We start from the raw sequence: 27064 nt of genomic DNA, 5'->3' as shown, positions 1-27064 counted from the left end.
GAAAGTGGGAAGAAAATATTTTATTTCAAGATTTTTTGGTTTTTATACTGTAATATTTTTTATTTTTAAAATATTTATTGGTACAGTTTAGATATACAATACAGCTACATTCATCATTTGGATCTTGCACCTTTACATGACATATCTTGGTTCTTATTTTTCCCCATCTCCCTAGCCTCCCTTCCCCCTCTCCCTTCCCTAATTAGAAAGACTTTGTTTCCATTATTTTCCTTTCCTCTTATTTTTCTCTTCCCTTTTTATCTTTCCCCTACCCATACCATTTGTAAAATACCTTTAGACCTTTTCTTCCTATTACAAGATACCAATTATACATTTTGACCCTTATTTAAACTTTTAGTTTATCACACCAGAGCAACTATACAATATTTACACGTGTGTCCTATTAATTTCACTTAAGAGTATGTCCTCATTGTGCATCCACTTAGCTATAAATGTCTCTAGTTTCTCGTTCTTTATGGCTGAGTATGTACTATCATTTTTAAAAATGTTATTTTCAGGAGTAACTGAGTAAAGTTTATACTGAACCTCTGTACTATTTCTTGCAATTGCATGTGACTTTGCAATTACTTCAATATATAAAAACTTGCTTAAAAGAAAATTAGCGACATTATCTATTTTAAAATACTTTTACTATTGCATTTGATTTTCTTAAACCCATACATAATTTTACATAACACCACAGAAAATACTTAAAGGAAGAACCAGAGATTAGCAAATTACATTACTTAAATGATTTAACAACTATATATTGAACACATCAAATGTTCAGTAATAGTTTACTTTTACACCTGGTATTATTTACAAAATGAAAAAAAATTCCTCCTATCGTCCTAATGAGGCCTGATTTCACTCTATAGTATCCCACAATTATCGAATTCTATGTAGCCTATAATCGAATATGTGTACACTTTGAAATGGTTTATAAAGCTTGGAGTGGTTAAAGTTCATCTTTGAGTCATGTCCTTGTCCATCCTTAACTTTAAGCCCGCAGAATTTTGCCTAAGCAATACCAACACGACGCAGAACTACTCTAGCAACAAAACATATGCTTCCCCACAGGGAGATGCTCAGTAACAGTGTTTGACATCATAAGGTACTTTTCCAGGAGATGAGTATTACTTTTCATGTAATCCATTAAGTTAAGTAAGTCTTAAGCCTTGCATTTTTAAGAAAGCTACCAATGTATCCATTTAGTTGAAATATAAAGAAAATAAATTTAACTGCTAAAAGTTAAATTGAATTTTTACAAGTTGATAGTACAAGTTTTGTTAAGTGTTTAATTTAAATTAATTAGGTTAGTTGATTTCAAATACAGTGAAATGATGGGCTGCACACCATCCAAAAATACATGCTAAATACTGCATCGGCAAAGGAATTTGAATTAAAATGGTTTCATCTGTGACCAGGAGATGGCGCTGTGCTGCAAGAGACTGCATTGTATTTATTTATTTATTTATTTTTTCATTTAGCATGCTGTTTTCTAACAGACAGTGGGTACCATCGAGTGAGTGTCATTACAGAAAGCTAAGGCAGAAGCAGAGAGGATGCTGTCATCCCCCTTTCTCGTTTTTTATTCTTTAGTGAGTATAGAGCACATGTGAGATTTTACTTTCTGTTCTAGAAAGATTTCTAAAGAACTGCCTAGGAGATTACTAAATTCAGCACACACATGGATTCTATTCTACGATTTTCATTTCTCATTATTTCAGGTAAGTCAACATGATTCTATTATTGATCTTTTAATACATTATTGTCTATGTTGATAATGGCATTTAAAATAAGATTTCCTTTGCAATCTTTGGTTCTAAAAGATTAAAAAGCTCGAATTTTAGCTATTCTGCATGGAAAAATCTTCCTAGGCTAAAATGAGCTCTGACTATGGCATGCTGTATTTTAATATTCCTTAGGGTTTTCAGGCTTTGGTGTTCATGTCTGGCTATATTTGTTTACCTCTTAAAGGTGCAGCTTTCCAAGTGAGGAGGGTCTTCCTCTCACAAGGGAAATATTGTTCCTTAATGCACCGATCAAATTGTGGGATGTAACGCAGCAGACTAACATGGCAGTGGCTCTGCCAAAGCACAGGGCTGAGCCTCCTGAGAGCAGCCTGAAAGGCACACCAGCAGCCTGCGCCTAACAGTCTTTGGAGCCATTCCTGTGGCTACCGTAGGATGATTTGTTTATGCCTTTGCTTTTACCTTTTAGAAATAATATGTAAGTCACTTCTCCCACGTGAATGAAGATTTATGTAATGTGTTTAATAGACTTGGAATGAGAGCACAAAAACTCCCCTTCCCCCAGAATGAAGACGTAGACTGAAAAGCAATTAATTGCTGTGAAGATGACTTTTTCTTTTACATTTTAGTGGATTTGTGATAATAAGACTGTGACCATTTAGAAGAGTTGATATTGTCAAAGGTGTTCACGTTTTAAATTATTTTATGTCATGTGACATTGGCTGTGCTAGAGTGGAATGACTCAGGAGGTAGAAATTGCCTGCCACAGCCTTGCTTCTCTCTGCTGCTCTCTATGATTTCCCTTCAATCCTCTTTTTAATCATCAGAATTATCAGAAGAAATATAAAAATACCACAATTAAAAAGCCAATGATTATCATTTAAATCAATTTTAAGTGAATCATACAATAATATCATAATTTTTGTAAGATTTTAAAGAATTGCTTCCCTCCCTTCTCTAGTGGAAAGAGGGGTGTGCTTGTGTGTGTATGTGTGTGTGTGTGTGTGTGTGTGTGTCTGTGTGTGTGTGTGAGATGGTGGGGGTGGCAGATGCTGAGGCACATGAGGGTGTTTCTGTCCCAGTCATCATTTTCTTATAAAGAGATTGTTGTGCAGTGTCAGAGGCTGTGAAAGCTATGGAGAATGATTTGTTGGAAAGAGTGGACCACCAAGAAAAAAAATCTGTTACTTTAATATGCAAAATCTATAAAGGCTTTTCACTTCCACATGGCTCTTTATAAATGTGGAGTTTTGAAATCAAAGAATAATTTTAGCCTTTATCCATGTTATCATTTAAGAAAAGCAACTGTGGCTGAATTACATTTCACATTATGTGGATCTTCCCATTGGAATCACATACTAAATGAAAATCATGTAAGGCTAGGACACTGATTGCCAGCTTTTTGTACCTTACATAGACATAACAAAATTTACTTTTACTGTGAATTATTCCAGATGACATATACCAGGTGTGATAATATTTTGTGTGTGCGTGTGTGTGTGTGTGTGTGTGTGTGGATTCTCTGAGTAAATTCAATAAAAAAGAGTTTCTCTTAATGTACAGGTTGTTCAGTGAAATATTATATACATTGCTAAATTTTCTCAGGGTTCCTGTTAGGAAAACTAAATTAACAATTATGTAGGCTTCTGTGCCTCCTAGTGTTTTCTTTTCACTGTGACATTAGGTGTCCTGTTCTACTCCACGTTCATGCATGGCCACAAACTAACTCACAATTCTTCCTTCAACCTAACAGACTAGACTATAATATAGCTTAGCCTGTGACACAAGAATATCATCCTGTCTTGGCCTTTCTCTGTCTTTTTTTTCCCCACTTAATAGGTACAGATACCTCACCTCTTTGATATCTTAAGAAAAGAGATAGATAACAAATGTGGCACTGCTGTATCTAATGTTCGTGGAATACCACATATATATATATATATATATATATATATATATATATATATATATATATCGAGAACAATCCATGGTAAAGATGGAGAAATAGCCACAGAGTTTACCTTGAAGAAGTTAACGTGGAAATAGTCATGTACATATACTACCTGTATCAGTCGGCTTTTATGTTGTTGGGACAAAATCCCCAACATATGTGACTTAAATTTGAAGTGGTTTTATTTAGACTCGCAATTTAAACTGACACCAAGGCCTCAACGAACGTCATAGCAGAAGAGCGCAGTGAAATTAGGCTGCTCACTGCATACTTCATAACAGTCAGGAAGCAGAGAGAGGAAGGCGGAGACAGGGAAGAGACGGGCACGATGCATACTCTTCAAAGGCATGTGCCTCATCATCTGCTTCCTCCAGCTCGGTCTGAAAACTTAACAGTCCACTTAGCTAACGAACTCATCAGTACATGAACCCATCGCTGAGGTTAGTGCACCCATGCTACAATCACCTCTAAAAGACCCACTTTGCACACATAAGCCTTTTGAAAAATATGTTTGACCCAACTCATAACACTATCATAACCCAAAGTATTATGAGCACCAATATGAGGAATGAACAAATGTGAGAAAAAAAACGGGATCAGTATATAAGGCCAGGCACGGTGTTGCATCCTGAGACTCAAAATAAGAATAGTCACAATATCTGTTCATGAGGGTGTGAAAAATGAGGGCACCAGATTTCAGAAAGACATGAGAGTTAGGTCTCTAGGGCAAAGCTTGATGTAAGTGAACAAAAATACAAAACTGCTCTGTTGCAGACACAGATATAAGGCAAACAAATACACATAAATAGATAATTATTTGGCCCTATCTAAGAAAATGATAGAGAAAAATAAATAATCCAAACTCATTGAAGTTTTTGTTTTGCTTTACTTTATTGTGACTATTTCCTTGGGCAGAAAAAATAAAATAGTGAATTTGCTTTTCAATTGTAGGTATTTGACATACTGACTCATATGTGGAGGTTACCTGTAAGATACTGAAAATCTTATGTCCAGATATCAGATTAGAAGATAAGGCTAAATACATGGGTCTACATGAAGTTATAAATCAGCATTAGGTCAACATAAATGTACGTGAATGGAGTCAAAATAGATGGCAGGACAATCTTAAGATGTGAGAAGTAAAGGAAATCCAGAAAAATATTAGTGAATTGTGGAAATATAATGAGAAATGTTGGGGGAATAACAATGCTATAGGAGGTAGAACAGGTAAACTGAATGTCAAAATGAAGATCAGCATCAGCTTTGGTAGAAAACCCATGAAAGAGTTAAAGAGTAAGACAATAGGGAAGGACTGATGGACTAAGCTTTGATTTAATCACAGATGGATTTTTCAGAGAGAACTGTTAGCAATTTCTCAGAGATAATTTATCTGACTGAAGGTTAAATTAAAATGAGGAGACTTCAGAGCTGAGAAGTAGATTTAGATTTTAGGAAGTTTACCAGTGAAAGGTAAGCAAGATATTTTATAGCTTCTATAGAAGAAGGCACTGTTGAGGAAAAGCTGGTTTTATTTAGATTTAGAGAAATTTATACCTCCTTGTAGAGAAAGAATACATACTGAGTAGAGAGAAGTTAAGGAAAGAAACAAAAAACAAAGTCTTAGAAGAGACAGGAAAAGAATGGTTCAACTGTTTAATGTATTTTTTTTTAAGTTGAGACAGAAAAAGGAATGAGTGATTGTATAGGAAACAACTCACTGCTGCTCACTTTGGGTGGCTTGTTCTTGAAAATTCAATCTTTACTTGTAAGATAAAATATCTCTTTAAATCAGTTGGTGTCTCAGTAAAGGCTATTTGTGGCATATGGACTTTCTGCATGAAATAATTAATCTTCTGCAGCAAAACTCTTTCCTGCAGAGCATAGTTTAGTCACGTTAATCCTGACCTGGAGACTACTAACACAATTTCATATTAAGCTTATTTTGCATTCCTCAGTTGTCTAATTCATTGAGAATGACCCATTTTAAAAACTAGTTCTATTGAAAATTTGGGAGCTGGTCGTGGTGGTGCACACCTGTAATCTCAGCACTCGGGAGGCTGAGGCAGGAGGATCCCTGTGAGTTTGAGACCAGCCTGGGTTACATAGTGAGTTCCAGGCCAGTCTGAACTACATAGTGAGACCCTGTCTCAAAACCGCTCCAAAAACATAATAAAAAAGAAGAAATTTTGGATTAGCTTAGACCACTGTACATAATTAGGTTGATTATTGCTAGCATCTGAATTATGTATTCAAGCTTCTTTCTTCTTTAATTCTGTTTCTTTTCATTAGTACTTTCGTCAAGATTTGTATATGGAGAAAATAACTTCAATATAATCATAAACTTCTTTTTACTGAGGGAACTAACTCCCATTATGAAGCTACCTGTCAGAAAGAAGTGCCCGCTCTCTCCCTCTCCCTCCCTCCCCCCGCCTCCCCACCACTCCGGTTTCTCTTTCTCCTCCCCTTTGGGTAATCTTTTGCATTCGCATTTCATGAAATGGCAACCTTGAAAATGACTCGGGCACTGCTAAAGAACTCCATCCTTCACACTGCAGCCTTTTGAAATAGCTGCTTTATTAGTTCAGATTGTTTAATTTAGACATGGCTGGATAGAAATATGATATCCTTCATTTCAGAGGTGACTGCATCTGGCTGTATGGCGAGGCTGGCAGGTCACAGTGAGCAGGACGGAAGAAGGCATATAAGTAGCAGTGTAGACCCTGATGAGTTGCTTCCCTCAGGAACTATACTGGAAAAAACTGTAGGGCAGATGTCCACCAGCCCTCCGATGTCCGTTTCTGCCTTCCTGGCTTCTTCTGCTGAGGGTCACCTGGATATCTTCACAACTACCTCATTCAGCTCGAAGTCTTAAAAATAAAAAAATCTCTATCTATCTATCTATCTATCTATCTATCTATCTATCTATCTATCTATCTATGTATCTAATCCGTCTATCTGACTCCAATCCCCAGTTATTAAATAGGACAAAATTCAGATTGCTTATGTGTTGGGTTTTATTCTGTTATTAAGACATTTGCTTTATTATTGCCAGCTGTAGAGTTCATGACCCAATACATTTCCGAATGTTGATGTCTTCATTTTTTAAAACAGTAAAATGGACATTTTTGGGGGTTTGGATGGGACATCAGATGATCTGAAATAGAAGCACTAACTTCAATTTAATTCCATTAACATTTGTCGCCCACCCACAGGAGGCTCATGAACAATGCTTAGCACTAGAGGTGCTGCCGTGAATGCTAAACATGTGGCAAAGCTAAGTCATTCCTTCTCAGCTTGGAGGTATTTAATAATGATATAATTTAAGCAGAGGCCATAGGAAACACACTAAGCAGGGCCCAGGAATTAACTCAGTGATGTCACCTGCCTCATAAGTGTAGGTCCTGCATACCGAAAAAAAAAAAAAAAAAGAGGGAAATACACAAAGCAAATCTTAGAATAATGATTTTCAGTTTTTTGCTCTAAGCAAACATGATAAAAGGTAACATCAAGCTCTTCTGATTTCTATTGAAAACCTTTTGTACCAAAGATCACAAAAACTTTTAATATCAACTCTTAACCAACTTTGAGATGCTCCAATAGGAAAAAAAACAAAACAAAAAAAACAAAAAACAAGAACAAGAACAACAACAACAAAAAACTGCTTTTCCTGATGTTACCATGTTTTTCTATACAAATTATTAATACACTTTATTCTCCATCTTGTAATTACTGATGATGGTTACAGATAAATTTATTTCACTGTAGAATCAATTTTGTTACAAAGCTCTAGATTTGAATATATATTTTGAATTTTAAAATATGGAATTTTTGCCAGCTGTTTCACCTGTCTGTTTTCTACAGGACACAAGTTTACATTATCTTCTCTAATTTGTTTGAATATAAAAAGTTAATATTCATAAAAAAAGCATTTGCTTATGTTAGCATAATGTCTTGCTTAAGATTCTAAAGATCATGCTGTCAATGAAGAACAATAAAATCTTTAATAATTAAAAAGCAATATTGCATTATTTTGGTTTTCAGGGTATCAAACTTTTATATACATTAATGAAAATAATAAATTCTATTAGCAATAGTATATTTCCTATTGGAATATTATTTCTCTGTAAGAAAAGATGATTCACATCAAGGACATGAAATGAAATCTTATTAAAATTCAAAGATAGACTGCTTATCCCTGTAATATTCACATATTAATGTCATATCCCCTTATTAAATTTAGTTTTACTTGGAGACAGGTGGAATAGAATGAAGGGTGGAATTTGTAAATCAAAAGTGTAAATTTTTCCCACTAATATTCTTTTAAACTTTTAAATCAAGACATTTATTTTCATGTAATTCCTAACTACATTAATAGTCCAGAAAATTTTCTCTCATTTAAAGTATTTTGGGTACTTAGTGAAGATTTTCAAAGAAATACAATCAAGGGTGCTTAAATATATTTTAATCATCAGAATATTTTAAAATGTTTAAAGGTAAGAAAATAATAATTTTGGTTAATTTTTGAGTACATTTGCTAAAAAGTAATCTTACACTGGAATAAAATGACCTTAAGAAGTGATTATTCTCAAGAAATGCTTGGAATTATTTCAATTATTATTACAGTTTTGAATTAGTAGGTCTTTTGTTGGTATCTAGAATCTGTTGAGATTATAATATGCTTTCAATGTGAACATGCCTTGGAATTAATGAATAAACATGCAATTACATAATTATGTAATTACACGCTGTTCCACTTTGGGTTGGGTGATGAGTATGGGAGACTGATGATGGAATAACACAATGCTGATCAAGCACATCTGAAAGATACTGGATTAGTTGAAAGGTTACAGGGGAAAAGGAATTTATAAAGAGATTTGATAAGAGGTTACTGACATTATTTCCTTTCTCCAACTCATCTCAAAAAATGAAATCTCTAAGGCATGAAACAAGTCAGTCAGAGGATGGCGTAAATGGTGTAATTCTTTTCTTTCTTTCTTTCTTCTTTCCTTCTTTCCTTCTTTCCTTCTTTCCTTCTTTCCTTCTTTCCTTCCTTCCTTCCTTCCTTCCTTCCTTCCTCTCTCTCTCTCTCTTTCTTTTTCTTTCTTTCTTTCTTTCTTTCTTTCTTTCTTTCTTTCTTTCTTTCTTTCTTTCTTTCTTTCTTTCTTTCTTTCTTTCTTTCTTTCTCTTCCCCTTCCTTCCTTTCTCTCCTCTTTTCTTTCTCCCTTCTTTCCTTCCTTCATTTCTTCCCTTCCCTTATCTTGTCCTTCCTTCCTCCCTTCCTGCCTTCCTGACTTCCTGCCTTCCTTCCTTCCTTCCTTCATTCTTTTTATTTTTTTGTAGCAGGGTCTTGCAAAGTAGAAGGCTGGCCTTGAACTCACAATGTAGCACAGGCTGGCCTCAAAGTCACAACAATCCTCCTGCCTCAGCCTCCCAAGTTCTGGGATTACAGGTGTAGGTCACCATGCCCAGCTGGTCATGATGTTATTTTTATCAGTCCATCACTATCTTACTAGGTGGGGTGTTTTTCCCTTTTTTCATTTCTACCCTAGATGGAGCAACTGAGAAAGTCCAGCAATTTTTCAGGCAGTTAAAATGTGCCAAACAAATGTCAATCCTACACCTGCTATTTCCTGCACCACAGTCTGGGAACTGACAAGCCTTACTTTGATATTGCTTGTTAGTAAATTTTCCGGAACAATAGGTATAAATTAACACTGGCCCTGGAAAACTAAGTACAGTTGCTCTATTTCTAAGGGTGGAAAGAAAGGATTGTCAGAAGATGAGTCTGTGTATATCTAAACAAATGCTTCATGATTTTCTTACCTAGGTATCAGAAAGTTAAAATAGAAAATATCCCACCAATTAAAAACCTGTACACAAGCTGTTTCAACTACTGACATCTATTGAGCCACCGACTGACACCTCAAATGCATCTTGTTAACTCCTTAATTATATCATCTGGGATGATGTAACTGTGAATCTTGATATTTACTTTCAAGGGAAATCATTTCTGTGCAGAGACAACTATTAGTAAATTCTATACTATTTTGACTAATCTAGACACACACACACACACACACACACACACACAGATTATGGGAAACCTTTCTGCACTTGGTATAGCTTTTTTGCAAGCTTTAACGAAGAGATCTGTGGAGCTTTCTGGTCCTCTTCGTATAAACTCAAGCTAAGAGCTTTCTACATTTCCAGCACCTTTAAGATGAAAGGAGAGTACTAAGATAAAAATAATAATTTATTGGGCCAGGGATTTGGCTCAGGGGTTCTGCTGCCTGCCTGCCTTGCAAGTGCAAGGGCCCGAGTTTGATAAGAAGACAACTAAAACCTTTAGTGATGAACAAGAAATCTGATGCAGGGTCATGAGGAAAAGAAGGAGGTGTATCATACCATGGCCAAGAAGGTCTGTGAAAATATAAAGAAGTACAGACCCTGGAGCAGTCAGAGTTGAGAGCCCTCGTATACAGGGGAGGGAGCATAGTTTCGGGAACCTCAGGGCTATTTCTTCCATTAAATTGAAATCACTTTGATTTTTCCCTACCATGAAGATGAAATGTATACAAATTCAAATCCCTTTAGGAAACACATAAAAGGAAACTAAAGGACATATGATTTTATTAAGCTATTTTCAAGCATATTTTTAGCTAATTCTCTATTAGTGTATATAATCATTTTTATGGTTGAATATTCTATTATATGAGCAATACAAATTTTATTTAGTCAAATTCCTGTTAAATGTGTGGGTTACTTTCAATACCTGTATTCTCTTATCACAAATATATCAGAAATAGTATGATAATTTTTTGTAAACACTTTATCGTGTTCTTAGGACATTTTCTAGATATTCAATTGCTCAATTAAAAGATATGCACACTTTCAAATATGCCAAATTAAAAATATCTACATTTCAGCATTTTACACAAATGCCAACTTCATTTTCAGTATGCCTATTTGGAGTTTAAGCATTAATCTTTAAAATTTTGATAGTCAAATTTAATTCCTTTGTTTAATTGAGGATTAAAATTTTTGCCAATTTTTATGACATTTGGGTCTTCATGAATTGTCTGGCCATAACTTCTGCTGAGTTTTTCTTATTGTAATGGTGCTTATTGCAATATATGAGGATTCTCATACTTTAAACATCATAAAAACAAACCTCTAGGGGCCGGGAATTTAGCTCAGTGGTTCGGTGGCCTGAGCTTGCAAGGACCCAGGTTCAATCCCGGGTACAAAAACAAAATAAAACAAAACAAAACAAAAAACAAACCTCTAGATGTGATTTAAATTTTAAAAGCCATTTCTCATTTTGGTACAATGGTATTTCTATTTGTAGTATCTTTTGTTATTTACATATACAGAAATTTTCTTTATATGTATATATTATAAACATAAGATTATATATTATCATTTATATATACTTATATATAACTTGATAATTTCTAGCAAAATTAAATACTTAGACCACTTTCTCAAAAGTATGTAAATATTGAGCATTTTGAAAGTATTTTGAGTGCTGTAATTTATCTGGTCTCTATAGTAGCAATCAGTGTATGGTAGGAAACCAATTTGTAAATTAGTTATTAGTCATGGGTTCCTAGAAAAGTTGAGGAAGTGATATAACATCCACCTTTTTTAAAGAAGACATTATTATGTTAGTTTTTAATAGCTAGTCTTAAGACTTTGATGGGCATTTGCTATTAATGTCTATTTCACTTAGTTTTGTTAAGATATAAAGTTTTATAATATATTTTAATACCTAATATGAACTTCCATTACTATTCTTTATCTTATTATTGATAATAAGTCATTTTTAACATATTGCATTAATAAAATTATTGTTTATTAATACTAAATTTTGAATAAAAATGTAAACATAAACACTTCGGAAAATAATCTGATAGTATCTATCAATACTTAAATGATGTTTTTCTCTCATTCTGACATTTCCAATTTTAGGAATTTGTCTCAAGATATAACATATACATTTTAATAACAATAATCATTACAGCATTGACTACGAGGAGCAAAAACCTTGGAATGACCTAAATGTCTACCAATAGTAATAGTTTTATTCAATTATGATGCATCTGTGTAAGAAATATTACATAGCTGCTAAAATAAGTTTATATTTTTCTATATTGTTATTGGAAGATGATCAAGAAATACTGTGCAGTGAAAAAGGTAAGTTTCATAACACTATATTGTCATCTCATCTTTGGCAAAACAAGACACAAAGAAAACTATTATTTACATAGGATTTCATATATACATATTTGATTAATATTATATCATATATGTATATATTTAAGAACATTTTAGGTGAGTAGAGAGTTTTTGGATGTTTATAAATTCGTATTTAATTGTGATTACTTTTGGGCTCTTGACTTTTATAATGAGGAAGGTTTGATAATAGAATTATTTTAACTTTATTTCTTCTTGTTCATGTACATTTTAGTATTAATAACATTTCTTTTTAGATTAAAAATGTAGATAAGATGTTCTTCACTGTTCAGAATCTAAAGAGAAGACAATTTTCCTTGATGTATAAATGTTAACATTTTTTATCAAAGTATTTCTATTGTAATCTGTATAGCTTGAATATACTTTATAGTTTTTATTCTAAGTGAGATTGTTTTTTAGGATTATACTTACATGTGATTTATTTTTGGCTTCTCTCCCTTTTAACATCATATATCTATAGAAATATAAAAACAAAAATTGGAGAAAAATGGATTCAAATTATTTTCATATGGCAAAGTGCATCTTCTAAGAAATTTTTACAAATATGCAAACTTTTTGAGATAGGAAATTGGCTCCAAGAACATTGGCATTTTCTCCAGCATGAACCTTGTCCCAAATCTTGTTAATTTCATTATGCGTATGAATGGCCTAGCTACAGACTGGTATCTCTAACTTTCTTATATTCCTTTCCTGTAATATGCTCTTTACCCTTCCTTCACTTCCATGATTTCAGATTAGATTTCATCATAGCCAGATGATTGTGGTCTTTCCATAATCTCTAAAACACGTATTCTGCACAGCTCCTCCTTGCATTTCCTGTCATCAAGCACCTCATTCAAATGGTCACTGAACCCAGCCAGGCCTGCAACTTGTTCATCTCATCCCACTTTCAGCAAATACATTCAATTCCCTGGTCAGTCATAATCATCATTTCTCGTATTTACATACAAACTGAATCACCCCCCCATTTCATGGCTTTCCTTCTGTAATTTCCTAGAAACATTCCCATCCTAGTTACATCCAAGTCCCCCTTTCTCCATGTATGAAGCTGAACATAAGTACGGGCAGGCACTTCATGATGCCCTGCAATCGCAGTACAGGTCCAGAGACTACTCCTTCTCTGAGATTCGAGGACTTACAGTCCACATCCTCTCTTCTTCTTCTCAATTAACTAATACATCTCCTTCATCTTTCTTATTTGAAAACTTTGTTTCCTGCATCCCTGAGAAAACTGAAACTACAGACTGATCACTGGGTACATTTTTCTACCAAAGTCTGCACCCATAAACCTGACATGCATTGTCATGTTCTAAATCTCTTCTTAAATATGTCTGTGTTGAACATTTAATGTCTATATTACTTGATCTGTAGAAAGTTTATCTTATATGAGCTGCCAAATGTCCACTCTAAAATATATCACTTTACATAGAATCATATACTGAAATAAATTTTTTCTGTATACATTTCTGCTCTTAATTTATGCCCTTCTGGAATTTCGAAGTTTCTATAAGGATTTTTTGCAATCTCTAATACTTCAGAAAGTATATTTGAACTTCTTCCCTAATTAGATCTAACTCAAATGTCACTTCCTTTCTGATGTTGTTTTCTGTTCTTGTATGTAATATGTGCTTCTGCTATATCCTGCTATAACCTCTACACTTACTGTAATGAATATTAGCCAAATACATGTGCACCTGGGACATCATCTTTCATGTGAAAATAAGAACTATGTAAGGACAGTTTTGTGCCTTATAGCTCCACCAGGCTACACATTACCCTGCATACACTGCCTTCCACAGGAAGTGATCAATGCATTTGCTGAGCTACTTCAATTACTTTTCATTACTTTTGCAATTTAAATATGTTCTATTTCAAGTGACTCATTAAAATAGATACCAGTTGTTTAATGTTAGTGCCTTCAATAGCTTTTAAATTTGTGGTTAGTTTGAGTAGACTACTTAGTGATTTGTAAAGTGATACGAATGCATTATATATATGATTTGTAGGGGTAACTTTAATAATTTGAATTTAGAACATCTCTTTATCTCGTTCATAAGGCATTCTCTTACTCCATATGCATTTTATAAACAATAATAGAATTCACCAGTAATAGTCACACAAACACACACTTAGATAAAAAGCCTCCTCTCTTTTCATTAGTTATTTAATTTCAAATACAACCTATAAAATATATAACCTAGCTTCTATAAGAGAGAATGAAGAGTAGATGGGAATAATCTTCGGAAATCATAACGACAAGGAATGTATATTTTGACAGAAATTTTAAATCCTTAGTTGCAGAATTATTTGAGACAACACCATACTCAGCCAATAAGTGTGATCTCATCTTCTTTATTTTTCCAAGATTATGTTTTCTCAGATTCCTGACTTTGACTCTACCAAAAATTCTTCTCATTATTAAAGATTGAAAAGAGTTTTAAGTGAAAAAAATATGTTTTAAGAAATTACTAAAATGAATTTTGTGACTAAGTATATTCTACAAGATTTGAATGGATTTTCAACTATATTTTAGCATCTTTTGTCTTAGTTTTAGTGACAGTTTCTTGCAAATAGGAATGATAATTCAGGAACTAATCTGTACAGAGAGGAAAATAAACAGATTGAGGGAAAAGTAAGCAAAATGAAGCCAAATAAGCAAAAGGAATGTATTGGCTGGTTGAAAAGTAACACATATATAAGGCTAAGTCCTTGAGTTAATCAAATACATAGGTGATAAAAACCAATTGAATATTGGTAGATGACAAAAATAACAATCATAGCAATGATAGCAATAATAAAAGAAAAAAGTCAATCAGATATGTTTTACATTTAGATATTAAAAGAGAACTTGACAATATTTTATCTCAGGAATTGCACACCATGCTTCCTGTGCTGGTATGTTGGCTGTCTGCCATCCCAGTGGATTTTCATTACCTTTTACAGTTCAGAGTTCTCCTTAAAAGGGATGTGACTAGGATATTCATCTCCAAGATCCCCTTCTACCAGATTCTCATAGTCAAACATGAAATCCACAGACCCGGCGTCTCCACTGCCTCTGGATTCCACTGATTATTGCTTCCTCATTTGTTGCTGCTGCCAGCTCTGGTGTGCACAGTACTTTGCTGGTTTCTGGAGGCACAAATGCACTTTGGTTAATAGTCTCTTCTATGTTAGTGTGTTCACTCTCTTCAATAAAGCTTTCCTGTTAGGCTGTGTTGTCTGCTTCTAGTAAAGATTTTGTCTGATTAAATAGCAAATGTTTATGTAGATTTATTATAATATAGTCCCTATTGAAACAACTGACATGAATCCAGTTATTTGATCCTCACAATGATCTTGTGAGCTATGTATTATGACCACATTTAAAATTAGAGGATACTGAAGAACATACAGTTTAAATAATTTGACAGTCACAAAGGTGAAGCTGTAAGACAAAATAAAATCCAGGGAGTCTGATGCCAGGCCTGGGCTTAGAGATGGTAGTAAATACACTAATGCTTTTTAAAAGATAGCTTCCTATTTTGGTGTCTATATAAATAAAAATCTAAGAAAAATAAAAGAAGTAAAAGCAAGCCGGGAAATTTCTGTTAAGTGATAATAAACTAAAAACTGAAGAAAAAGAGATCTTAGGTTGGAAAAAACCAATACATAAATTCTGCATATTAGAACACTTGAGTATATCATTAAACACTGTATCTTAATTCTTAAGAAAAAAGTAAAGTGGAGGGGCATGATTTTCTTCAACATACAGTTTTAAAATGTTGTTATAAACATATCAAACAGATCAAATGACTGAGTGTGCCTTGATTTTTTTTTCCTGCATTTTCTATTCTGTTCCTTTGATTCATATGTATGCTTTATGCCAGGTCTGTGTCATTTTTATTACTGTATGTTTTAGCTACTTTTTATTGCTGAAATAAAGTACTCAGCACCCACAAGTTAAAGGAAGAAAAATTTATTTAGCTCACAGTTTGTAGAGGTTTAAGTCCATAATCTGCTGATTCCAAGGCAGGGTGCCATGGCAGTCAGGCATCATAGGGGAGAAACAGTTCATGGTGGGCAGAAGGTAGCAAAACAAGCAAGGACCTTAATAGCTTCTTTCTGCCCCTTTTATACTCTAGGCTACCGAGATTAAAGTCTCTTAAAGTTTCTTACTGGGATTATGACTCTTAAAAACATAGTTGTGTTTTGTTGTAGTCATTTTTCTCAACTTTTGACTATGTATATGTCTTTTAGGGTGGTAAAAAAAATCAATCAGTGGGCTGATTTAGTAATCATACACCCTTAATCACAGCATCACATACTCTAGGTTTAGTGACCTTGAAAAGCCCCACCTATGACTGCGTGAGGCTTTAGGAGTACATCTAGACACAAGCCAGAATACACTAGCTTTATAATGTAACTTGAAATCTTGGACTGTGATACTTCCTGATTTGCTACTGTTGCAATAGCTCTTTTGTTCTTCTCTGTCTCTTCTGGTTCCTTATGAATTTTAGGATTGGTTTTCCCTAGATCTGTGAGGAATACTTTTGGTATTTTGATTGGGATTGCATTAACTCTATATATTTATTTTGGTACTATGATCATTAGGACAATATTTGTTCTGCTTATCCAGGAACAGGGGATATCTTCCCATTTTCTGATGTCCTTTTTAATCTCCTTTTACAGAGTACTCTAATTTTTCCACTTCCTTTGTTAGGGTTATTCCTAAGTATTTAATTTTCCTGGAAGCTATTGTGAATAATATTGTTTTCTTAATTTCTTTCTCAGTGGGTTCATTATTGGAGTACAGGAATGCTTTTGATTTTTTATATTGATTTTTGTGTGATTTTGTATCCTGCTACTGTGCTGAATTTACTAGTTCTAGGAGTCTTTTGTGGAAATTTTTGGGGTCCACCATGTAAAGGATCATATTATCTACCAATAAGCATAGTTCGACTTACTTCTTTTCTGTATGTACCCTTTTATTTCTTTCTCATCTAACCGTTCTGGTTTATTCAATCATGTGAACTTTGATACAGATAGAAGATTGAATCTAGACCTATATCTCTTACCATGTATTAAAGTAAAATAAAAATGGATCAAAGATCTAAATATTAAAACAAAAGCAATCTGCTGGAAGATAAAATAGGTAAAACTCTTAAAGACATAGTTGTGTGTGTTGTAGTCACTTTTCTCAACTTTTGACTATATGTCTTTTCTTTACAGCAAAGGTGGCTGTAATCTTTCCAGTTTATCAGAAGTTTCAAATAAAATCAGATATGTTTATCAATTACTCTACTTACTAATCTATTGACTTCTGTATGTTCTTGTTTCTCACTCTGTTTTGTTTATTCTTTCTATTTTGAAACTACTAATGAATTTTTATTTAATACTAAATAATTAAAATATCATAATACAAGTTCGTTTTTTTCAAAACCATGAGTACATTCCTGAAAGACTGCATTTGTGTGATATTTTTGTTTTGTTTTGTTTTTTTCTTTTAATCAATTTATTTTGAGAAGAATTTTAGTTTCACTTAGTAGTTGAAACTACAAGATTTTTTAAGCTTGGTGTATTCTGGTCAAGACACATGGGTGAAGTCTACCAAATTTTTACTTCTAAAAGTTTATGGAGGTGGGATTTTTGTTTGTTTGTTTTATTGCTTTACTGCTGTTTGATCTTTTAAAATTTTATGATAACTACTGTTTTAAATTGATTCACTTGGGAAATTCTAGAAAGTATTCTTTGTACAGTAGATGGTTTGGTATATGTTTATTAAAACAACAGTAATGTCTTTGTTTGCACACTTGATCTCTCAAAAACTGAGGAAAATGAATTTGTTTCCTACAGTTGTGTTGACTTTCTACCACTTTTATATAATAATGCACTACTAAGAACATGCATTTATCAGTATTTTTACTTCAAAAATTACCTTTATAAATATCAAAGTATCGTACTTATATATGTAACTTGTTTTTGCCTTGTTATATTTCTAATAACTTTTCAAAACCTACATTTTTATTTGTGTTTTCCTGATATATTTTTACCCATATTTTATTTTTAATTTTGGCAACTTGTTCCATGCTACTTTTAAAAAACAGCATCTGTTCAACATTTGCATTGTGATCTAATTTAGTACTTTTTGTTAGTTAATATGAATCAACCAGCTCACAACTTAATATAAGTGGAAGGTATATTTGGTTTTCCCTCTCACAACTTGTTTCGTGGTTTCCACTTTTAATCCTCTTTATTTCTTTCTGATTTGCCTATTGGGGTATATTGGCTACAGTTTTGTCCTTGTTCCTTTTCTCTCTTTCTATTGTTTTCTAGCTATTTTCAATGCAAATAGGGCATTGTTTGCAGACAATAGTTTTGAAAGAATGAAAGTCCACATAATAACAATGAAATAATATCTATTAACCACCTTTATGTAAGATGTTAGCTATTGTCTTCCCTGCTCAACTATTTTGTTATATATATTTACCTATGTAATGCATATAGATTGTGCATATATAGTACATATATACACATACACACATAGATGATAGATAGATGGTATACATGCTGGACTAGGATGTAGCTCAGCGACAGCTTGCCAAGCATATTGAAGGCCCTGCATTGGATTCCCACAGCACAGCAAAATAAATAAATACATAAATTTAAAAAATTTGTACTTCATACATGGACAATTTCTGTTGGTACACAAATACTTTCCTTTAAAATATCTTATTTATTTAATCTCAGGCATTTAGTATGGAGAGAGACAGTATAGAGTCAGATTTTTGCTTTTTTTTTTCTTCTCTTTCTTTGTGGATGCTATTTCTTTCTACCAGGAACTAAGTAGATATTTTTTCTTTGTTTTAACCTTTTCTAGCTCAACAAGCTGTCTGCATGTGGGATGCTTCATTAATGTGTGGGTTCTTCAGTGATACCTAATGATTTAAACACTATTGTTTTAATGATTCTATTTCTCCCTGATATTAAGACTTGTTGCCACTGCTATGCTTGGTTTCATTTGTCTTCAAATTACTGTCATCAGTTACAATATCATTTACATTTGCCTCTTTCATGTCTTTATGTTTTTAATCACTTCTATCTCCCTGTCAATTTACTCTGAAAACTTGGGAAACTTTTTGAGTTTGGCTTCTACCTAAAAGATTTGAATTTTTGCATTTTCAAATTTACTGTTTATGTTAAAATATTGTTTATATTCATGAAGTTAGCTATATTTAAAAGTATCATTATTGTTCCCAGTGGCACTCCTTTGCTATGGCTTTGCTTTCGTGCCTAGGGTGTTTTTCTTTAGAGTAGATTAACACTGAAGTATTTGCCCCCACTTGTAGTAATTGTCTCATAACCCCCCCAGGCCCATTACTGCGAACATGTTTCTTATTTTGAGCAATTACTGCACATTTTTTCTTTGCCTTGTGGTTTTTTTCTTCTTACTTATACTTACAGAGAATATTCTATGCTGAATAATATTGAGATTTCAGAGAATTCTATCGAATAATATTATTTTTCTGTAACCATGTTAACATCTTTTGGGCAAAAGGGAAAACTTTGTTTTGATGGTTACTACTTCAACTCATCTTAACTTTGCTTGCTGAGAGCTTTGGTAACTTCAGAAAGAGTCAGTCACAGCAGGGAAAGTGTAGGTTTGATATCCAGGACTAAACACGGGAAGTGATCATTTCCTGAATTCAGTGCCTTCACTGTGCGCATAATTCCTGTGGAATATTTGGTCTGGCAAGGCTCTCTACCCCTGTAAGCCAGGAACATACTTTTCCATCTGGTGAACATTTCAGAAATACTGGCGCGATCTTCAGTGTCATACCACAAGATGCAAAACTTGCTCTTCTGCCTTAAGATTTAGTTGTGGTCATGGAATTCATCTTTCTTCACTTTCCTCATCGCGTGGACAAAATACTGGACATTTGCAAAAGGGTGGGGTTTATTTTGGATTACTTTTTTGCTGAGCGGGGTGTGGTCCCAGAGATTGAACTCAGAACCTTGCGCTTGTGAGGCAGGCTGTACAACCCCTGAGCTAAATCCCCATCCTGGATTAGGCTTTTCGTCAATGGTTGGCTGGCTCCAAGGGAGGAAGGCATCGTGGAAGCCCCTGGGTGGAGGAAAACTGCACGTCACCATGGCGTGGAACCAGAGTGCTCCTTTCTTTTTGGAAAGGTCATGATTTTACCTTTTTTGCTGTAGAAATACAGTTTACAATGATCTAATGAACTGTGGAAATATTCATTTTTATTATTATAAAGCATATATACATTTTTATTAAATAACGTGTTTATTAACCATACAAGCTTCACCCAAGCTTTACTTCTATGACATATTTGAAAGTACATACTCTCCACAGTCTTCCATTCAGCTGACTTGAGTTTCTTTCTGGCAGAGGTTTCTCACAATTGTCCTTGCTTTTAGTTTTCTTTTTCCAGGATTTCAAGGCAGAATAATTTCTTTTAAGTACAACTTCCATTTAGTTTTCCTCCATAAATTTGGGATGATATCACAAGGAATTACACTGTCAGTAAGATGATTAATAAGAGCTGGTAAAGCCAGAGAGGCTTTCTGTCTTTTCTGTATCATGTTGCCAAACAAGAGTCAGCTTCAGCTTCTGCGATTTCCTCACCAACACATATAAAACTTCACACTTTGTTGAAGGATCCTCGGACATTCTCAGGTCATTCCCTTATCCCCATTATTGCTGCCTTGTCATACCTTCGAGATGTCTGTCACTACTCACTTGACTCCAGGGCCTTTAAACCCATTACAAAGTAGTACAGCCTCGCAGGAAGTACATAGTAAGGAAAGCTGTTCACCTCATGGTCCCCAGGAAGCAAAGAGAAAAGCAAAGGAGGAGCCTGGGTGCTAATATCCCCTCCAAAGGACATTCCCCAATGTGCCTAGACTTTCAAATGGACCTTATCTCTTAAAGATTCTAACACATCCTAGTAGTGCCTTGAGTCAGGGATAAACCCACGTGTGCACATTTGAGGGGCAGTAGTCCAAATTATAGCAAGTGAAACATCATATGCCATTTACTCACATGAAAAATAAAAGTCAATATTACTGCAAGAAATTCTTATATATGTAGTATTATTTCCCACATTTTTGATTTTTAAAATCATGTTCTCAAATTTTTGTATTTTTACTGTAGTATTTTACTTTATACCTAATAGCCAACAAAAAAATTTTTTTGTCAATGATCACTTATTATTCTTTTTTGAATTTTTCAAACTCAGCTATTTTCATCCTTTTTAAAAAGCAGGATCTTGAAGAGTGCTTCGCTGAAAAGATTGAGGTGGTCAGGCAGATTTAGTATTCTTTGATGTTTTTAAAAATTTATCTGTTTATCTACTTTCACTTTGCTAAAAATTATTCCCCTAGATTTCCAAGCTCAATGATTTCCCCTTTTCCCTTGATCTCATTCAATCCTTATTTCAAAAGGAAGTGTTCTTAAACAACTTTTCTTTCCATATCTTTAATTTCTTATTCTTCATTATTTTCTGCTTTCAGGAAAGCATGGCTCTTTCTCACACTAGGAAATGCACTCACGGGTCCTATTTTGCCCCTATTTCTCTACTCTCACTTGTAAATTTCTTAAATAAGTTTAGCTCATTTTATTTCTCCATAACTCATTGTTTACCCATTGTTATGAGTGTATTCAAATTGACTTTTAAAAAAGTATTTTAAAAAATCAGTATTTTATAATATTACAGCTGCGCACTATTTAAGCTATTGTGAAATATATTTTCTTAATATTTCCTTTCCTTCTTAAAATCGTCAGCAAATGGCCATTGACCTTTAGCATTCTGTTTGACATCTTTACTGTGCTCTTATCCTTCCCAGATTAAATCTGCAGTTTGAGCTAGGCAAGAACCTCTCTTTTACTGCAACTAGTCCTCTCATTTATCGTCCTAATTTGACTTGCTTTCTCTCATCAGCCAAGGAAAAGTCCCACTTGAAGCTTGGACTCTGCTCATGAATTTCCCTTTCAACTGGAATGTATACTCTCATTAGCGTATCCTTGAGAGCTCAGTTTAAATACCAGCTCACCTAAAAAGCCTTTTTAATCACTTCCGCCCTCAAGGCCTATGATATTTAGAAACAAGGGTAGAAAAAGTATTTTTTCCATGTTTGATTTATTTGCTGTGGTCAGTAACATAATCTAACTTTTCTGTTTTGGCATCTAAAAGGTGAAAATATTTATCCTTCCTTGATCTACTTCTCAGGATTGCTACAAGTGAAAATAAAATAATGCACATAAATTCATTTTATAAATTTTTAAAAGTGAATCAATCATGCCATTATCACTAATACAGCGTATACTAGCTTTCTGTCTTGTATTGCTTTTGTACATTATTCTTTTGTATTGTTTCTAAACTTAGTGTTGTCAGTTAAATGTCTGTGTTTATTTAGTCTACCTAATAATATTTTGAATTCTTTGGGGTCAGATGAACCCAACTTCTGCTACTCTTAAACTTAAATATCTAGTGGGGCTTTTGCTTCCCATTAATGTATGAAATTCATTTCCAAGCAGTTTTCATTGTTCTGGCCACATGGGGCTGGTAAGACGAAAATACCTGATAAGAACACTTTTAGCCCAAAGGTTCTACAAAATATGAGAACAGACAATTGATCTGTTTCAGATTTCTAAGACTGTCTTATAGAAAGTGGCAAGTAGATAAAAGGTACTGAAGCTTTGGTTTATGACATGTTTTTCATTGAAATATACTCTCCATAAAATAGAACAACCACATTTTTCAAATGAGCATTAGTTAGAACTTTGAAAACATTATGCTTTATCATTACTTCAGTAAAAATGTAAAATATTTCTATTACTCTGGTGTTCCTCCTAGTCAATTGTTTTACTCTGAAATATAACTACTTTTATGATTTCTTCACATAAGTAAAACAATAAAGTATGTACTTTCTTTAATGGCTCCTGTCAGTCAACTCAGTATTTCTGTTTTTAGTTTTAACCATTTTGTTATCAGTACTTCAATGACTCTTTTCTTGTTGAGTAGTACTCTACAATATATCTTATGTTTTCTTCATTCACCTGTTGATGAATATTTGAGTAGTTTCTGTGTTTTAGCGATTATGAAAAAGATTGCTATGAATATTCTAGAATAGGTCTTATGTATGTATATATTTTCATTACTCTTGAAATTGCCAGACTTAACAAAGAGCAAGGCCAGTGATACACTCCCTTCAAGAAACATATTTTAAGAATAATAATAGAGACAGGTTAAAAGTAAAATAATAGCGCTAAAGAAAAGAGAGATGATATGGGTATATTAATTTTAAATAAATTATATTTTGAGACAAAGGATTACTAACAGAAAAAAATGATCATTTCATATGGGTTGAAGGGCTGATTCATGCCAGAACTAACAACCATAAAAGTATGTAATAAAATAAGTTTCAAAACCCCTCCCCAAAAAACAATGGCAAAACTACAGTGAGTCAATAAATCTACAATTATTAGAGATTTTAACAGTCTTTTCTCAGTAGTTGATAAAACAAAAAGACAAAAATTAGTAAAGACACAGAATATTCAACTGGTATTATCAAGCATGCAAATCTAAATGACATTTGTAGCATATTAACTAGCAGAATATGCGTGATTTTCCAGCAATATGACTATATATGAGGCCATAAATGAATTTCAATACATTTCAAAGAATACTTGGTTACAATGAGATTAAATTAGAAACCAGTGAAATATGTAGAAAAGGCCTTTAAAAAAACTAAGCAACATTTCCAAATAATTCATCTACTTATCAAAGAAAGAATCATGAGAAATACCTAGAAAATATTCTAATCTCAGAGACAATTAAAATATAATATGTTTAAACATCTATCTATTCCTGCCTTTAACTATTTTGTCATCTTAGAAGCTCATTAATTAATTAACATTTTATTCTCTTCAGAAAAAAAATGGGAGAAAAGGATGGGCTGAAAAAAGACTGAATGCTACAAATGATGGGACACAATCCTCTCATCAGCCAATGCTTTTATCCACTCTAATTGTAATGAAGTCATTGGATCTAGGTTAAACCAGTAGGGAAATATCTTTTCCGTATGCTGATAAATAGAATAGTAAATAAAAATCTTGACTTTTTTTGGTAAGTCACAATGAGTGGTATGTTCGATGCTTCCATTTTCACTCAATAATATTCTAGTGGAAATATTTTGGATAGTGCTAATATTGATTGAGATTACAATTAAAGAACAAGTAAGAGCGATTAAAGAGGTGAATCAGCAACAAAGGAAATATGTGAAATCTCTGTTATGAGATATGAGACAAAACCATCTGCCTCAGATTTTAGTTTAATCCTTAATGAATATAAGAAGCCTGACTAAATGATCTCTTGGGGGCTCCCTTCCAAACACAAAATCCATTATTTTAATTAGTATTGACTGTAGTGCCAACATAAGAAAAAAAAAAACCTGAAGATCTTATAATGGATTTAAATCTACATCTCTCCTGTCTCCTAATTCATAAATTTTTATTCGGAAAAATATTTTCTTTTAGAACACAAACCATTATCCTGTTACATGATCTGTCCTTTATGAGAAATCAAAAGGAAACTCAGCTTACAATTTATGGTCATGATTTGAGCTTTTCCAAAAACATGTGAATCATTTCTTTCGCTTTGATAATTTCAAAATGACAAGGTTTACTTTTTATGGATTAGAAGTAGCTTTTAACTTTTTAGGGCATATTTTGTTTGGTTGAGAGTGAGAAAAATAAATGAGAAATGTCATTTATGGGTATGAACCCAGTACTGAATATGCAGAAACCAAATGGTGACTTTGCAGAATGATGGCAATGATGGGTTTTCCTGAGTCTTTGTCCCTTTCCCTTCTTGGCCTGATCTTGTGCCTATGTCCTTTTTAGAGGAAACTAGTGTAGCAATATGGTAGAGTGGAAATCACATACATCTAACATATGTGGGCTTCTGCCTCTGTGTATATGGATGAAATGCTGTCCAAAATCTAACCAGCTTATGAGTTCCAGCCATACGTTTAAAATTCATATATATAGAATCGCATAGAGAAAATTTAAATATAGAGTGCAGGAGATAATTTCTCTTTGTTTTAAATGTGCCCTTTCTTCATTTATTCTTGCAGATACATTTTGGATTTTAATAATATTAAGAAACAGAAGAAAATGAATTATTAAAGTTATATCGCTTTACATTTCAAAAGAATGTTTCACTTCCAATAATCTGAATCCATTTCAATAACAGCCTTATGGATCTAACCAGGACTAAAATTATCTTTATTCTGAGAAGGAGAGAAATATTTTATATGTATGTTTAAATCAAATGGTCAAGAGATCAAGTAAATGAATGACCAGAGTGGCTAAATCCTTGTATTACCCATACTGTATTAGTAGTAATTAGAAATAAAGGAATGAGTTGGTGAAGGTAGCTGTCAACATACTGAATTGACAAATATACTGACAATAACTCCATGTTTTCACAAATGAAAATAAAAATAAATTATGTAGCAATACTTGACTTGTAGCTATATCTTTTCAGTTTTGCCTTTTATTTTTTAAAACTGCATTTTGGCCAAAAAAAAAAAAAAGTATCTTTTGCTAGTCTTTTAAGATTTCTAAAAATATTTCTAGACAATGAGGAGAAGCTTTGTCTACACCCCTGATACTGAGCTCTTTCTGGTTGCTGAATTTGACTGTGGTCCTTTCCATTCTTAGGTCAACCCTGTAGCAGGTTGGGGTTTTCCTGGGAAGACCAGGCATGGCTCTCCCACTTTCAACATCTTCCTTCTGTGCTCAGGGAGAAGACCTCAAATGGCAATGAGCTTTCCTTTGCTGCTTCTCAGGGTTTGGCTTGGGCTCTGAGCTTGACATTAACGTCCCAGGTGTCACTGGTGAAACTGCTGTGAAACCAGATGGCAGATCTAACTGAAGTTGGCAGCATTTGTTACTGTCCCCACTGTCACTGTAACCTGCTCTACTTTCTTGTTCCTGAGAATGTGTTTTTGCCTTGTGTGGTCATTTTATTCAGTCAATGTTATTTACCTTCCTCAGGCCCTTCCAAATGTATCTTTCCGTAAGTCACAGGATGCATTAACTTGTCTGGGAAGACTTTCATGCAGGAAGGTTATGACTAAGCTGGCTTCCTCATCTTTCTTTGGGGCTTCTGCCTAAGTCTCATTTCCTTAGCACGATTCCCCTCGACAGCCCTAAGCAAATAGGAGTTCTTCCAAGTGAGTAATATTACATGAATAAGGCATAGTCAGACACTGAGTGTCAAAAAAGCTTGGTTAAAAAAGCTTCAAAGTAGCTCCCTAATATCAATTAGTAACAAAGGCAGAAATTCCAAAATTATGCAGAGCCATAATATTCTAGGCTTGAGAGTTTTAATCTCAGGGCAACTTATTTAAATAGGAAAACAAGTCTAGACACATATTTTAATGTATTTGCTGAAAATACATTATTTACAATGTGAATCCAAAAGACACAAAACAATTCATTTCTGATGCTAAAAGAGGCATAAGACTTCAAGAACATTAGTCTTGAAAGCTTTGTTTAATTGAAGTTTAAGAATTTAAAATTACTTTTACTTTTGAAATATACTGTATTTTATTGGTAAGATTGTTCTTTTGTCTTCTCCTTTGATGACTTTTGACCTGGTAACACAGATGTAAATTAAGGTTCATTATTAATTCAGCATCATATATTTATTTATTTTGTTTTTATTTTTTTGGAGCTGGGGTTCGAACTCAGGACCTTGCACTTGAGAGACAGGTGGCCGCACCACTGAGCTAAATCCCCGGCCCTAGCATCATATATTTATAAAGCCCCCACATGATGTGAAAAGCACTAGAGACTGAAAAATCCTTAGCCAGCCCCTTAAGCTTCCTCCTCTGTGAGATCAGCACCTTGCAGCGATCAGGAAAATGGAGCATTCTATGACTATCTCCTTGATGCTAAATTATCACCAATCCAAAATTTATGTAAATGATCTTAATAATTACTATAATTATATCTTTATTTTTTCTTATTTAGTAAAAGAAAAATTGCTACTCTTTTTTGTTAAGGCAATTGCAGAATCCAGAAATCAGAAACAAT

The 27064-nt window shown here is 33.6% G+C and overlaps 1 protein-coding gene across 1 annotated transcript in view; it reads left to right on the top strand.

The window, feature by feature from the left end:
* Nucleotides 1-1495: 1495 nt before the first annotated feature.
* The window catches only part of Scn2a (sodium voltage-gated channel alpha subunit 2), a 114526-nt gene continuing 88957 nt past the window's right edge, over nucleotides 1496-27064 (top strand). Inside the window, exon 1 of the mRNA XM_010606879.1 lies at nucleotides 1496-1730. The gene's annotated coding sequence lies outside the window, so the exon portion shown is untranslated. The remainder of the gene's footprint in view (nucleotides 1731-27064) is intronic.

This window comes from Fukomys damarensis, unplaced genomic scaffold (assembly GCF_012274545.1).
Source record: "Fukomys damarensis isolate Sample0158 unplaced genomic scaffold, DMR_v1.0_HiC HiC_scaffold_26, whole genome shotgun sequence".
Taxonomy (NCBI): domain Eukaryota; kingdom Metazoa; phylum Chordata; class Mammalia; order Rodentia; family Bathyergidae; genus Fukomys; species Fukomys damarensis.
This window is presented reverse-complemented; position numbering and strand designations above follow the sequence as displayed.